The following is a 13,301-nucleotide window of genomic DNA, read 5'->3' as shown; positions in this document are numbered from 1 at the left end:
TATCATCGGTGGTCTTTATCTCTCTTCATGTTGACCGGCGTCTGACCGTGGTACTGTGAGTAGGTTAGGGAGCAGGTTAAGTGGCGTCTGTGTGTGTGTGTGTATTTGCGGTGACGTGAACCGGTCTATGTGCGATGTACTTTGGCTGACCCGCGATTTGCGCTGAACCGTACGGGCCACATCATTTTTTAATGGCCCCGTGGAAAGCCCTCGCCGCTGCTGGGACCTGTCTTTACTTTAAAGCACTTGGGCTGAGGTACAGTAGCTGTTTATAGCCTCAGTTAGATCAGAGCCGCCGGACTGCCTGAAAGGGTTTGGACACGCAGTGCATTAAGAGGCGCCCATAGTTCTGCCGTGTCCCTGCGGTGTCGATAATCACAGTCAGTCAACAGGCAAGTGTCGGGATGCCAGCCGAGAATGACACCCTCCGCTCTCAGTGCTTGCACTTGCATTTGGAAGCTATGAGTTTATTTTGATATCAATTTTGTTGTCGTTGTTTTTGGTTTGTTTATTTAAATTGAGTGAAAGTACATACATAAATGCTTGACATGACAGACATGGTCATACATTTTCTTTTAAACTTTTGTAACAAGAACTACAGAAGACAAAATAGTAAAACAATAAATAAATAACAGCATATTAATAAATAAGTAATGTAATTGAACAATAATAATATTAATAATAACAACAACAACAACAACTATAGTAAATGCAAAAAACAAAAGAACAAATAAATATAAAAAATAATGTACCTATTTATTGTTTAGTAGCATTTGTATTTTGTATTATTATTATTATTATTAATATTATTATTTAGTTTTAGTTTAGAATAATGATATTTTTAATCTATATAAAAAAAATCTAAAACATCACCTATAATTTAAATAAAAAATATTAAATAAAAAAAATATTACAGTAATTCATCTGTGATTCTAAAATATCTGAAACGGGAAACAATATCAATATTCTTTATTATAAAGATCAAAATAACAGCATTTATTTATTTATGTATTATTAATTTTATTATTATTATTATTATTATTATTATTATTATTATTATTATTATTATTATTATTATTATTATTATTATTATTATTATTATTAAGTAGTAGTAGAAGTAGTAGTAGTAGATAAAAAAAAAATTAAACTTTTTTTTCATTTTTTTTCAAAATAAGCATCCTGGAGATATTTGATTAAAATGCCGACTATTTTATTTTATTCTATCTTGAATTGAATTTATATTTTTGAATTTAATTTATATTTATATGTCATAAAAAAAAAAACGTTTGCCAAAATAACCAAAAATAAATAAATAAAATGTAAATTATAAAAGCTTTACAGACTCAATTTACAACAAAATCCTAAAACTTCAATTAAAATTACAATTATAAATATAATATTAAAAAATGTAAATATAAAAGTTATATTCAAGAAAAGTAAAACAGAGTAATTATTATGTGATTCTAAAATGCAACTGGAAACACTTTCAACATACTTTAATTAAAATAAAGATCAGAATAACTCTTTATTAGAAGTTGACATCTTTTGTAAAGATTCTTAAATGTCATTTAATTTCACTTTTCACTCTTAACCATTTATCTTTTAAAATAGAAGTCATAGTTTTGTCATAGTTAAAACATGTTAACTAAAACTATTTCAGCATTAATAACAAATAAGAAATGTATCTTGAATAGCAAATTAACATATTAATAAATGAGGAATGATGATGGGCATCATGGTGGCTCAGTGGTTAGCACTGTTGCCTCACAACAAGAATGTCTCTTATTCGAGTCCTGACTGGGTCAATTGCATGTTTCCCCCGTGTTCATGTGGGTTTTTTCCGGGTGCTCCGGTTTTCCCCACAGTCCAAACAAATGCGCTATAAATGTATTGAATAAACCAAATTGGCTGTAGTGTATCAGTGTGTGTGTATGGGTGTTTCCCAGCATTGCGTTAAAGCTGGAAGGGCATCCACTGTGAAAAACATGCCGAAATAGCTGCCGGTTCATTCCGCTGTGGTGACCTCTGTATCAGAGACTAAGCCAAAGAAAAATTAACAAGTGATGATGTGACTCTGAAGACAATAGTAATGATGCTAAAATGTATAGATATGCAACACACTTTTAAATTATAAAATAATTGCACTATATTACCAATATTATCGCACATGTATTATCTTTGTTGACCATAAGAGCCATCTTTCATAATCAACATTAAATCTCTATATATCACAGTAGTGAATATGATCATTACCTATGCAAACATGTTGCTAAGGTGTCTGGTGTGTTGATATGGTAATCCTGATTGGTTGCAGTGGTGTTCTCCTGTCCAATCATTTGTAAGCTCCGCCCCCATGAACCCATGGTCAAGAATGAGCCGTTTTAATGAGGACAGCCTGAATAAAATGACTTGTTTATTGGACTTTTTTTCTTCTTCTTCTCATTCTGACCTAATTTTCAGCAAGTCCATGAACATGAATGCAGCACAGACACATTTGTCTGCGGTCCCCGATGAACAGGCGGCCTTTACGCAGATTTACGATTGCTGGGGTCGAAACTACAATACAGGCACATGAAAAAAAAAAATCCTCTCTCAAGGACAGTGACATTATGGCCACTTAAAGGAGCAGTTTACTCAATATGGAAAATGTTGTCATCTTTTACTCACTCTTTACATGTTACAAAAAGTTTCTTAAATCTGTTGAACAAAAAAGAAGATAATTTGAAGAAAGCTGAAAACCTGTTTGCATTTATTTGGTGACACTTTACTTAAAGGGGTGTTCATAAGCCTGTCATAAAACCTTTATTCGTGACATGACACATGCCATGAATGTCAATGAGATTTTAGGCATTCTCATGACAACTGTTATTAAGTGTCATTATTTCAGTTATGACAATGCAAAGATGACATTGTTTGTTATGACAACTTGACATAAACAAATACATCACAACCTGTTTTTGTCTTTGTCATGACAATTTGACATTACCAAGACAAAAAAAAACTTGTCATAAATCTGTCATAAACTTGATTATATATATGTGATGGTGGGAGACCACATGGGAAAACTAGGTTGCTGTTGGAAGTGGTGTTAGAGAGGCCAGCAGGGGGCGATCAACCTGTGCTCTGTGTGAGTCCTGCTGCCCCAGTAATAAAGTGAAGGGCACACTATACTGTCAGTAGGCGTTGTTCTTCGGATGAGATGTTAAACCGAGGTCGTGACTCTCTGTGGTCATAAAAAACCTCATGGCACTTCTCTTAAAGAGTAGGGGTGTAACCCCGGTGTCCTGGCCATAGTCCCTCAATCGATCCTTACGATCACGGTCTCCCAATCATCCCCATCCAGCGAATTGGCTCTACCACTGTCTGCCTACTCCACCAATAGCTGCTGTGTGGTGAGCCAACACAATCTCACGACAATCCGTAACGTTTTAATTTAGTGGCTAATTCGTATGAATTTGCACAATCTAATTCGTACAGTTTGGTACGATTTGCTCATCCCCCAATGATCATTAGGTTTAGGGGTTGGGTTTGGTGCCACGCCTCCTTTTTTAAATCTTACAATTTCGTATGACTGAACTCGTACGAATTCGTACAAATTAGCCACTAAACTGACAAAACTTAAAATACTTACCTTCTTGTGAGATCAGGCTGGGTAAGCGCACTGGCACCATTGTCCTCTGGCTGCCGTCACATCATCCAAGTGGATCCTGCACACTGGTGGTGGTCTGGAGAGACCCCTCTCATGATTGTGAAGCGCTTTAGGTCTTTGGCCATACTCAATAAATGCGGTATATGAATACACATTACATTGCATTACATTATATTACGTTACATGACAGCATCATTATTATATATTTTTGACCTCAACTACAAAGCTGAATTTGTCATTAAAAGGTAATTAAATGTTGATGATGCTGTTAAAATTTGTTTAAATGACAGATTATTTACGACAAATGGCACATGTGGTTTAACAGTGTACCTACATGTTAACAATCACTATTTTCAACATAGTTTAAAGTCAGATTATTAGCCCCCTTTGATTTTTTTTTTCTTTTTAAAATATTTATCAAATTATGTTGAACAAAGAAATTTCACATTATGTCTTAATAATATGTATGATTGTATGTTTCATCTGGAGAAAGTCTTGTTTGTTTTATTTTGGCTAGAATAAAAGCTGCTTTTAATTTTTTTAAAAACATTTTAGGGACAAAATTATTAGCCCCTTCAAGCTATATTTTTTTCAATAGTCTACAGAACAAACCATCATTATACAATAACTTGCCCAATTACCTGAACTGGCCTAGTTAACCTAATTAACCTAGTTAAGCCTTTAAATGTCACTTTTAACACCAGGTCAGAAATGAGCCGTTTAAATGAAGACAGCCTGTATATGTATATGTATATGTATATGTATATGTATATGTATGTATGTATGTATGTATGTATGTATGTATGTATGTATGTATGTATGTATATATGTATGTATGTATACATATATATATATATATATATGTGTGTGTGTGTGTGTGTGTGTGTGTGTGTGTGTGTGTGTGTGTGTGTGTGTGTAATGTATGTATAATGTATTTAATGAAATGCATTAGTTTACTGTAAAACTTTTAAAATTATTATTTTTTCAGCAGTAAATTTTTGGCAACCACAGACTGTGTGGAAAAAAAAGTTGTTTGTGATTTAATATTGGTTCATTATATGACTTTCCCATTACCATATGATTATGCTTGTTTAGTAGTAACAAAGTATATGATGTGTAGATATTAACACTCCAAAACATTGGTGCATTAGCACTATAAATCAGTGGAATACTGTAGTTTAGCATAAAATTAAACATTTCGTATCGTATTTTTAATGGTGAAATATAGCAATTACATCTGCCATTTTATTTACCATTGTTGTATTTTAATTTTTTCCCCAAGGTGAAGTGTATAATATTCAACATTCATTCATTTTCTTCCCAATTCACCTGTACCACATGTCTTTGAACTGTGGGGGCAACCAGAGCACCCGGAGGAAACCCTCACCAACATGGGCAGAACATTCAAACTCCACACAGAAATGCCAACTGACCCAGCCGGGGCTCAAACCAGCGACCTTCTTACTTTATTTTTTATGGGAAATGTATCTAATTACAGTAGCTAGTTACTCGGTAACTAATTACACCCAGTGCTGGTTTGGAAACTCTAAGTAAATAAATAATGAGTAAATTTGAATTTTTAGGTGAACTATTCCTTTAATATGAGCTTGGCGACTTCTTCAGTGAGTAAATATGGTGTTTTGTGTGATGCGTGACCAGCATCTGAACTGTCGGTCTTATGCTTTATTAATGCTTTTATGGGGTTGGGTTAAATGCAGTACAGTAAATGCATGCGTTGATGTTGAGAGCCAGATGGCGGAGACGCGTTTTGACACGTCTTTCTATTTTCAGAGCAGATGTAAATCATGTAAGGAGTCGTAAATGAAGCGCAGATGGTGGATGAATGCTGTGCTTCTTTAAAATAAAGGCCTATAATACGAGAAATAGCTTGATTACCGTCTAAATGTGGGTCTTGAGGAACTTTGACCTTCTGTGATGGATAGAATGATGTTAGGACACGCGCACACACACATACAAACATGAATATCTTGACATTTACATTAAATGTCACATGGCTGTTGTGAGTTCTATGGTATTGTATTGCTTCCGCAAGCTATTACTGTAGCATGCACATGGGGAAAGAGAAAAGAAGTAGGAGATGGATATATTTTGCCATTTTGAGGTTGTTAAATGGTAACCGTGCCTGCTGGCTAACAAGCTTTGGTTTTCTAATTGTGTCATAAAATCTATTGAACAGCTTCATCTTTTTCTGATGAAGTATTGTAATAATTTTTTAGTAAGTGTTGCAGGGAACTCAGCATATGGTGGTTTTTATTTCACCTATTCACATTTGCTCTAATTAACATGTATTTTTCATGCTGCTGTTATATTTTTGAAGGATGCATTAAATTGATCAGAAGTGACACTAAAGACATTTAAAAGATTTATGATGCTGTTCTTTTGGCATTTTCATGCATCAAATCATTCTGAATTGTGTGAATTTTGCAAAAATATTGTGCAGTATACCGTTTTAAACATTGATAACAATAAGAAATTTTCAGAAATGAGCAGGCAATTCAGCGTATTTCATTTGAAATTGAAAAATAAAAATTGGAGTAATGTTGGTGAAAGGTCAGCCTCGCGTCACAGGAATCAATTGCATTTTAAAGAGGACTTTTAAATCAAAAATAAATTTAGATGTTGTATTTATTGTTAATGGATTGACTTCCATTATTTTTTTTTTGTTTCTACTATGGATGTCAATGGGTGTTTCCCCCCCCAATATTCTTCGCAATATCTTGTTTCGTGTTCAACAGAAGAAATTCTTAAGAGTTTCGAACCACTTGTAGTTGTAAATAATGCGCAATTATCCTGATAAATGTAACCTTTCATAGATGAAAAACAGAATTATTCTGTGAAATATATATTTGTTTAACAAAAAATATAATTACTGTATGTTAATTGTTAATTATAATGCATATGCATAGAGTGCAAAACGAAATAAGTAATGAAACAACTAAAGGAATAACTAAAAAAATTAACTAACTAGTGAAATAACGAACAAAATAATGTACTACCAAACTATTCAACAAAATGACGAGCTAATAAAATAATGATATAACTATCAAAATAACTAATAAAATAACGAAATTATGAATTAAATAACTAACAAAATAACTAACGAACTAGCTAATGAAATAACTAGTGAAATTACTAACAAAATAACTAACTCATGAAATAAAGAATGAAATAACTAACAAAATACTCACGAACAATATAATTAACTAAAAAACAAAGTAGTGAAATAACTAATGAAATAACTAACAAAATAACTAATGAAATAATTAGCAAACTAACAAACAAAATATTGAACAAAAGAAGGAACTAGCTAATAATATAACTAATGAAATAACTAATGAAATAACTAACTAAAAAAATAACTAACAAACAAAATAACAAATAACAAAATAACGAACAATCTAACTATTGAAGTAACTAATTAAATAACTAGCAACTTACAAACTAGCGAACAAAATAAACTGATGAAGTAACAAATGAAAAAAACAACAACAACTAATGAACTAACAAACAAAATAACTAACTAACTCATTAACTAACAAAATAATTATACCGTAAAAAAAAAAAAAAGAAAAATCCGTAACTTTACGGTTTATTTCCGGCAGCTGGGGTGTCGAAAAAAAAACATAAAATAACAGCTGTTAAATTACTGAACTTTACTGTAAAATAACAGACAATAAATTACAGAAATTTACTGTAAAATAACGGCCGTTAAATTACAGAAATTTGCTGTAAAATAACAAACATTAAATTACAGAAATTTACTGTAAAATAATGGACATTAAATTACTAAAATTTCCTTAAATTAAATTTCTGTAATTCAACCTCTGTTATTTTACAGGAAATTACCACTTTTTTTTTTTTTACAGTGTAACAAAATAACAAACTTACAAACAAACTAACTAATGAAATAACTAATGACATAACTAAAGAAATAATTAACAAAATAACTAATGAAATAACTAACTAACAAAATAATGAAATAACAAACAAAATGACAAACTAAGAAACTAATAAACAAAATAATGAACTAAAAAGTGAAATAACTAAATTAGTAACTTACTAACTAACTAACTAACTAACTAACTAACTAACTAACTAACTAACAAAATAAAGAAAAAGCTAACAAAGTTACTAACAAAATAACTAAATAAATAACTAACTTCAAATCATATTTTTATGTTTTAAAATGTTGTATCTCCTTGAAGCTGCTTGGTTTTCTTCATAACTTGCAACGCTTCAACCAAGCCTCCTTTTTTTTTTTTAAATCCCTATGGAAAAATGAATTGAGAAAATGCTGAAGTGCTGCTGAAACAGCGTATATGGCCACTGATGCACTCTATTGAATCACTCTATTGGATCTCGCGGTGTGATTCATTGTAACCAACATCAGCCTCTGTTTGTTTCTTTTCCTCAAGAGCAGCAGTTCCAATGACTCCAGCGAAACCTGTATTGACTTGAGCAGCATATTTAATTCGATGCTAATGGAAACGAGACTCTGAGGGCTGCAAGCACAATCCGTACACGCTGTCCGTTCGTGTATACCCGCTTGTTGATCAAACGGAGCATTTAAAATGTAAAAGAAATGTAAATGCGGCGATATTTACTCAGACTAACTGCTTTTCTGCTGTCCTCAAATGACCCAACGAGCACATTTCAACTTCCGCACCGGAGTCTATTTCCAAATATGCTGTTTCTAAAGAGGCTTAGAGGGAAATTACTCTCAAGGCTAGTTTACAGGAAAACACCTTTCTCTGTTAAACAGCTTACAGTTTGTATTTTTTTGCATTGGATTGGTGAAGTACGAGGGGAATTATAACAGTAAAACGGCAGCAGATTCCTGGCACATTGATGATGCTGTGATACTGCACCTGAGGAGGGTTAAATATATATATATATATATATATATATATATATATATATATATATATATATATATATATATATATATATATATATATATATATATATATATATATAGTTAAAGCTAAAATAATTAGCCCTCCTTAATTATTAGCTTTTACCCAATTTCTGTTTAATATAAAGAAGATTTTCAACACATTTCTAAGCATAATAGTCCTAATAACACACCCATAACAACACATTTCTTTCATCTTTGCAATGATGACAGTACATAATATTTTACTAGATATGTTTCAAGTGATTAGTATTCAGATTAAAGTGACATTTAAAGGTTTAACCAGGTTAATTAGGCAAGTTAGGATTGGCCAGTCCAGTCACATGACATGAACATTATTGAGCATGTCTAGGGGTAAGATGAAGGAGGAGGCATTGAAGATGAATCTAAAGAACATTGATTCTTCTCTGGGAGTCCTGCAAGAACGCTTTATTTTCTATTCCAGATGACCTAAACAATATTAATTATTTTTCCACTGCAGCATGACTTTATATTTTTTTACTGGTCAAGATTTCTGTTAAGTGACAAGACTTTTGTCTAAGCAAAGTCAGACCTTACTGTCCTAAATAAATCATTAAAAATCAAAGCATGACCATATTTTGGTAAAAGATACATAATCTTTGGCCTTTGCCTTTCATATAAGCCACTTTTGATACCAAATGATCAACTAGAAGTCAAGTTATTATTTGCTGTTCCTAAAACTTGGATAGGAGATAAGACTTTTGTCAGGTAGTGTATACAACTGGATTTATCCCCATACATACCCAGACAACCAAAATAAGCTTTTCATACTTTGTTTTTGAACATTCTTTTTTATTTCTAGTCAACATATCGAAACATTCTTAAATCAAAAAGCATTTTCTCACAATACTGTTTTGTTTTCAGAAAATAATAAGACAAAATTAAGTGAGCTTTTCCTTAAAAGAAGATAAATTACTGTATCTGCTAGTACAATAATCTTGTGTTTGGTTTGAAATAAGTTATTTCTTATTTTTTATTTAACTTACTGGCAGATCATTTAGCTTCATTTAAGGAAATTAAGGACGTATAGATTTGTTTTCAGACATAATAAGTCAAGATTGGGTGTTTTAAGTTTGACTTTTTATTTCTAAAATCAAATCTACATTTCTTACTTGTCTAGAAGATCTTTTGTTTAAAGTAATTTTTTAATATAGCTTAAATATGCAAATAAGTGATTAAATAAGTTCTAATTTATTATCAAAACATTGACTAAGCTGAAAGTTGCAGTTTATGTTTTTGATAGTCAAATAAGACATAATAGTAACATATGATTCGGACATTTTTGCAGAGAGCATTGGGAGAATATCATAATACTTGTAAAATGTAATGTTGCAATCAGGCAAATTATGTCTGCAGAAAAGAGGTATGAATGAATAAAACTGCAATAAAACTGAAATTTGCTGTAAGTGGAAATTTAAGACAAAAACACATTTTCAGAAATTAAAAAATATGGATAACACTTTAGTTTAAGTAATTCTGACAATTAACTTTTGGCTTATTACCTGCCTTTAAAATATTGGCAGTTTATTACTTATAAAGCACATTATCTGCATGCTCTTATACTACATTCCTAATCCCACCTCATACCTAAACCCAGCTACTACCTTATTAATTATCAATAAACAACAAATTAAGATTTCATTAAGCTAAAAGTCATAGTTAATAGTTTGTTAATAGTGAGAATTGTGAGAATTAAAGTAAAATGTGACTAAATGTGACCATTTTGGGATGATTATTTTTATTACAGAGGCCATGGTCTATAGCCTCCTTGTTAGAGCGACCAACTCCCATGCAAAGAATCGCCGAATCCATCCCAGCTCAGCAAGGGTTGGGTACAGTAGGTCTAGTGGGTTACACATGGGAGGATGTCCAGGATGGGAGTGAGGTTTAGGGGAAGGAGTGTAACAAAGGCCAGCTATCGAAGTGCTGTGCTGATAAACCTCACTTCTCTGACCTCTAAAGGTGCTCTAGAGACTTACGCTATAGGCCATTGTCTTTAGCCTTCTTGTTAGAGCAACCAACTCTCATGCAAAGAATTGCCGGTTTGATCCCAGCTCAGTGCAGGTTGGGTGCAGTAGAACCGGAGGATTACATGAGTAACATATTTATGCGTAAAGTAACACTTTTATTTAACAAAAAACCCCAAATCTCAGCAAACTTGCAGCTGAATGAATATGCATTATTTTTGTAGTGTCTGGTTTTGTGAATGAATGCATCTGACAGTTGGAGATGCAGATACTTCAACAGCCAATGCTATTATTTACAACCCAGCAGATTTTGCTGTTGATTGATTTTGCTCTTCGCTCTTGATTCCAGTTCATCCGTCATGCTGCAAATGAAAGGTCAAGTCAAGTGCATTGCATTGTGGGACACTTGATTTCACACTGTGTGGTCTGTTGAATGCTGCTCATTTTGGCAAGTGTGGAGAATCATTCGGGTGTTTTATTCAGGCAGAAAATTCAGGCATACTGTGCACAGTATTTAAAGATGGAATATTGAATATAAATTGAGTACATTTTGTATCATTGGTTCATGTATAAAGCAAAGTCTGTAATTGAATTGTGCAAAATTTGCAAACATTTGAAAAATGGGATATTGAATGAGCTGTAGCAGCTGTTTATTAGCCTCGAGTGAAAAACTGTATGAGTTGTTTAAAAGCTATGTAAAAGATGTGAGTAGTGTGTGGTGTGTTCCTTTAAAAAGTAAATTCATAACGGAACGGCACAATTATTGCAGTTTGTAATTTTATATATTTAATATTTATTAAACTAATATACAATTATTTAAATTATATAAACTAATTATTCAAATGAATGACATTTAAAAAAGAAGTATTTGAAAAAAAATCTATATCATATAGTCTCTCTCTCTCTGTGTGTTTGTGTGTTTGTGTGTTTGTGTGTGTGTGTGTGTGTGTGTGTGTGTGTGTGTGTGTGTGGGTGGGGGGGGGGTTCACTTAGAATCCAACATGGAAATCATTTTTGTTAGTTATTGACATTGGTTGTTTTGAAATTCAAAAGGCACTTGCATTTTACAGCCCTTATAGAGTTGTGTACAAATAAATATAATAATGAAATAATGTAAATAATAACTTGCTAAATATCGAACAAACTATTGAAATAACTAACAAACTAATTAGCTGGCTAAAGAAATAACTAACTAAAGAACAAACAAACTAATTAAATACCTAACAAACTAACAAGCTAGCTAAAGAAATAACTTAATAAACAACAAACAAACTAATGAAATAACTTACGAACTAAATAGCTAACAAAATAAAGTACAAACTAATGAAATAAAGATCAAACTAAAGAACAAACTAACAAAATAAAAAACAAACTAATGACATAACAAAATAAAGAAGCTAACAAAATAACTAGTAAAACAAAGAACAAACTAACAAAATAACGAACAACCAATCAAAATAACTAACAAAATAAAGATCAAACTAATGAAATAACAAAATAAAGAACAAACTAACAAAACAACTAACGAAATAAGGGGCAAACTAACGAAATAAGGAACAAACTAACAAAATAAAGAACAAACTAATGAAATAACTATCGAACAAAACAACGAACAAACAAACTAACAAATTTACTAACAATTTACTAACAAAATAGCTAGCCAACGAAATATTTTAAATTATACAATGGGTAAATATTATTGCAACTATATTGTATTCTTTGTTTTTAAAAAGTACACGAATGACACTATATGTTATTTTACAAACCTTATTTTGACAGCTTTTGTTTATTTCGGAGCTACTGTTTGACACTGGATCTGACATGAGGGAGTCAACTCTGCAGTTAATCAACCAAATGTCACCATCATCAATGCCAACAATCTTTACACAGCCAAATATCAGCTAATATATAAATATCCTGAGAGATCTTTCTGTTCTGAAGTCTGGGAATGCACTAAGCTCATCATGCAGATAATTGTGTGTGTGTATCTTCCGTCCAGGTGATTATCCACCAACACTGTATTGTAACGTGCAATCTGTCAACCCAACTGACTTGGCACACTTTAGGCTGCCAGTTGCCTGGATATATGGGGCGGGTGGATGATTATGTTATTTTCCCTGCACCACTGATGTAGTACCAGAGGAATTAATTTGGTGAAGCGTGCCGTGTCTGGAAGCGGGAGTCCAGTGGGTCCTCCTGGCGGGTCATGGGGAGTTCAGGAGGAACACTTGGTCTTATGGGACACTGCAGGGTCTCTCCTTGTGTTCTACTCTGTGAACCCTTTCTTCATGGGTCCCTCTTGAGCCTGACCATGTTGGCAAGGCTGTCATGAGTGTGCCGATGTGTGTGTTTTTTAGCGCAACCGGTCAGAAATTTGGGTGTTTTTTTGGGGGGAAGGTTGTTAAAACAAGTCAATTCTGCTTAAAGAGGCTGCATTTGTTTGAACAAGAAATAGAGAGCAGTTTTTTGTAAAAGTTAACATTTAAATGAACTTCTTTTGTTAAAGTTATTGATGTAATATTAATTGTGTTATTAAAAATAACTCGTATTAAAAAGTGTAAAAATTTGGACCTGATCAAGAAACATTCATTATTATTGTCAGTGTATTAATTTGAATACAGCAAGTCATATTTTTGTTGAAACTGTGATATGGTACCATTAAATGACTTATTCATTGACCACTCATACAATTGTTCATGAGTAAAAGTAAAGATGTTGTTGATAATGA

At 32.4% G+C, this 13,301-nt stretch overlaps 1 protein-coding gene across 2 annotated transcripts in view; it reads left to right on the top strand.

Moving 5' to 3' along the window:
- klhl29 (kelch-like family member 29) overlaps positions 1-13,301 on the top strand; it is a 611,610-nt gene that overhangs the window by 131,773 nt on the left and 466,536 nt on the right. The gene's annotated exons all lie outside the window — the stretch shown is intronic.

This window comes from Danio rerio, chromosome 20, assembly GCF_052040795.2.
Source record: "Danio rerio strain M-AB ecotype USA chromosome 20, GRCz13ab, whole genome shotgun sequence".
Classification (NCBI taxonomy): domain Eukaryota; kingdom Metazoa; phylum Chordata; class Actinopteri; order Cypriniformes; family Danionidae; genus Danio; species Danio rerio.
The sequence above is the reverse complement of the archived record's forward strand: the minus strand, read 5'-3'. Positions and strand labels throughout refer to the sequence as shown.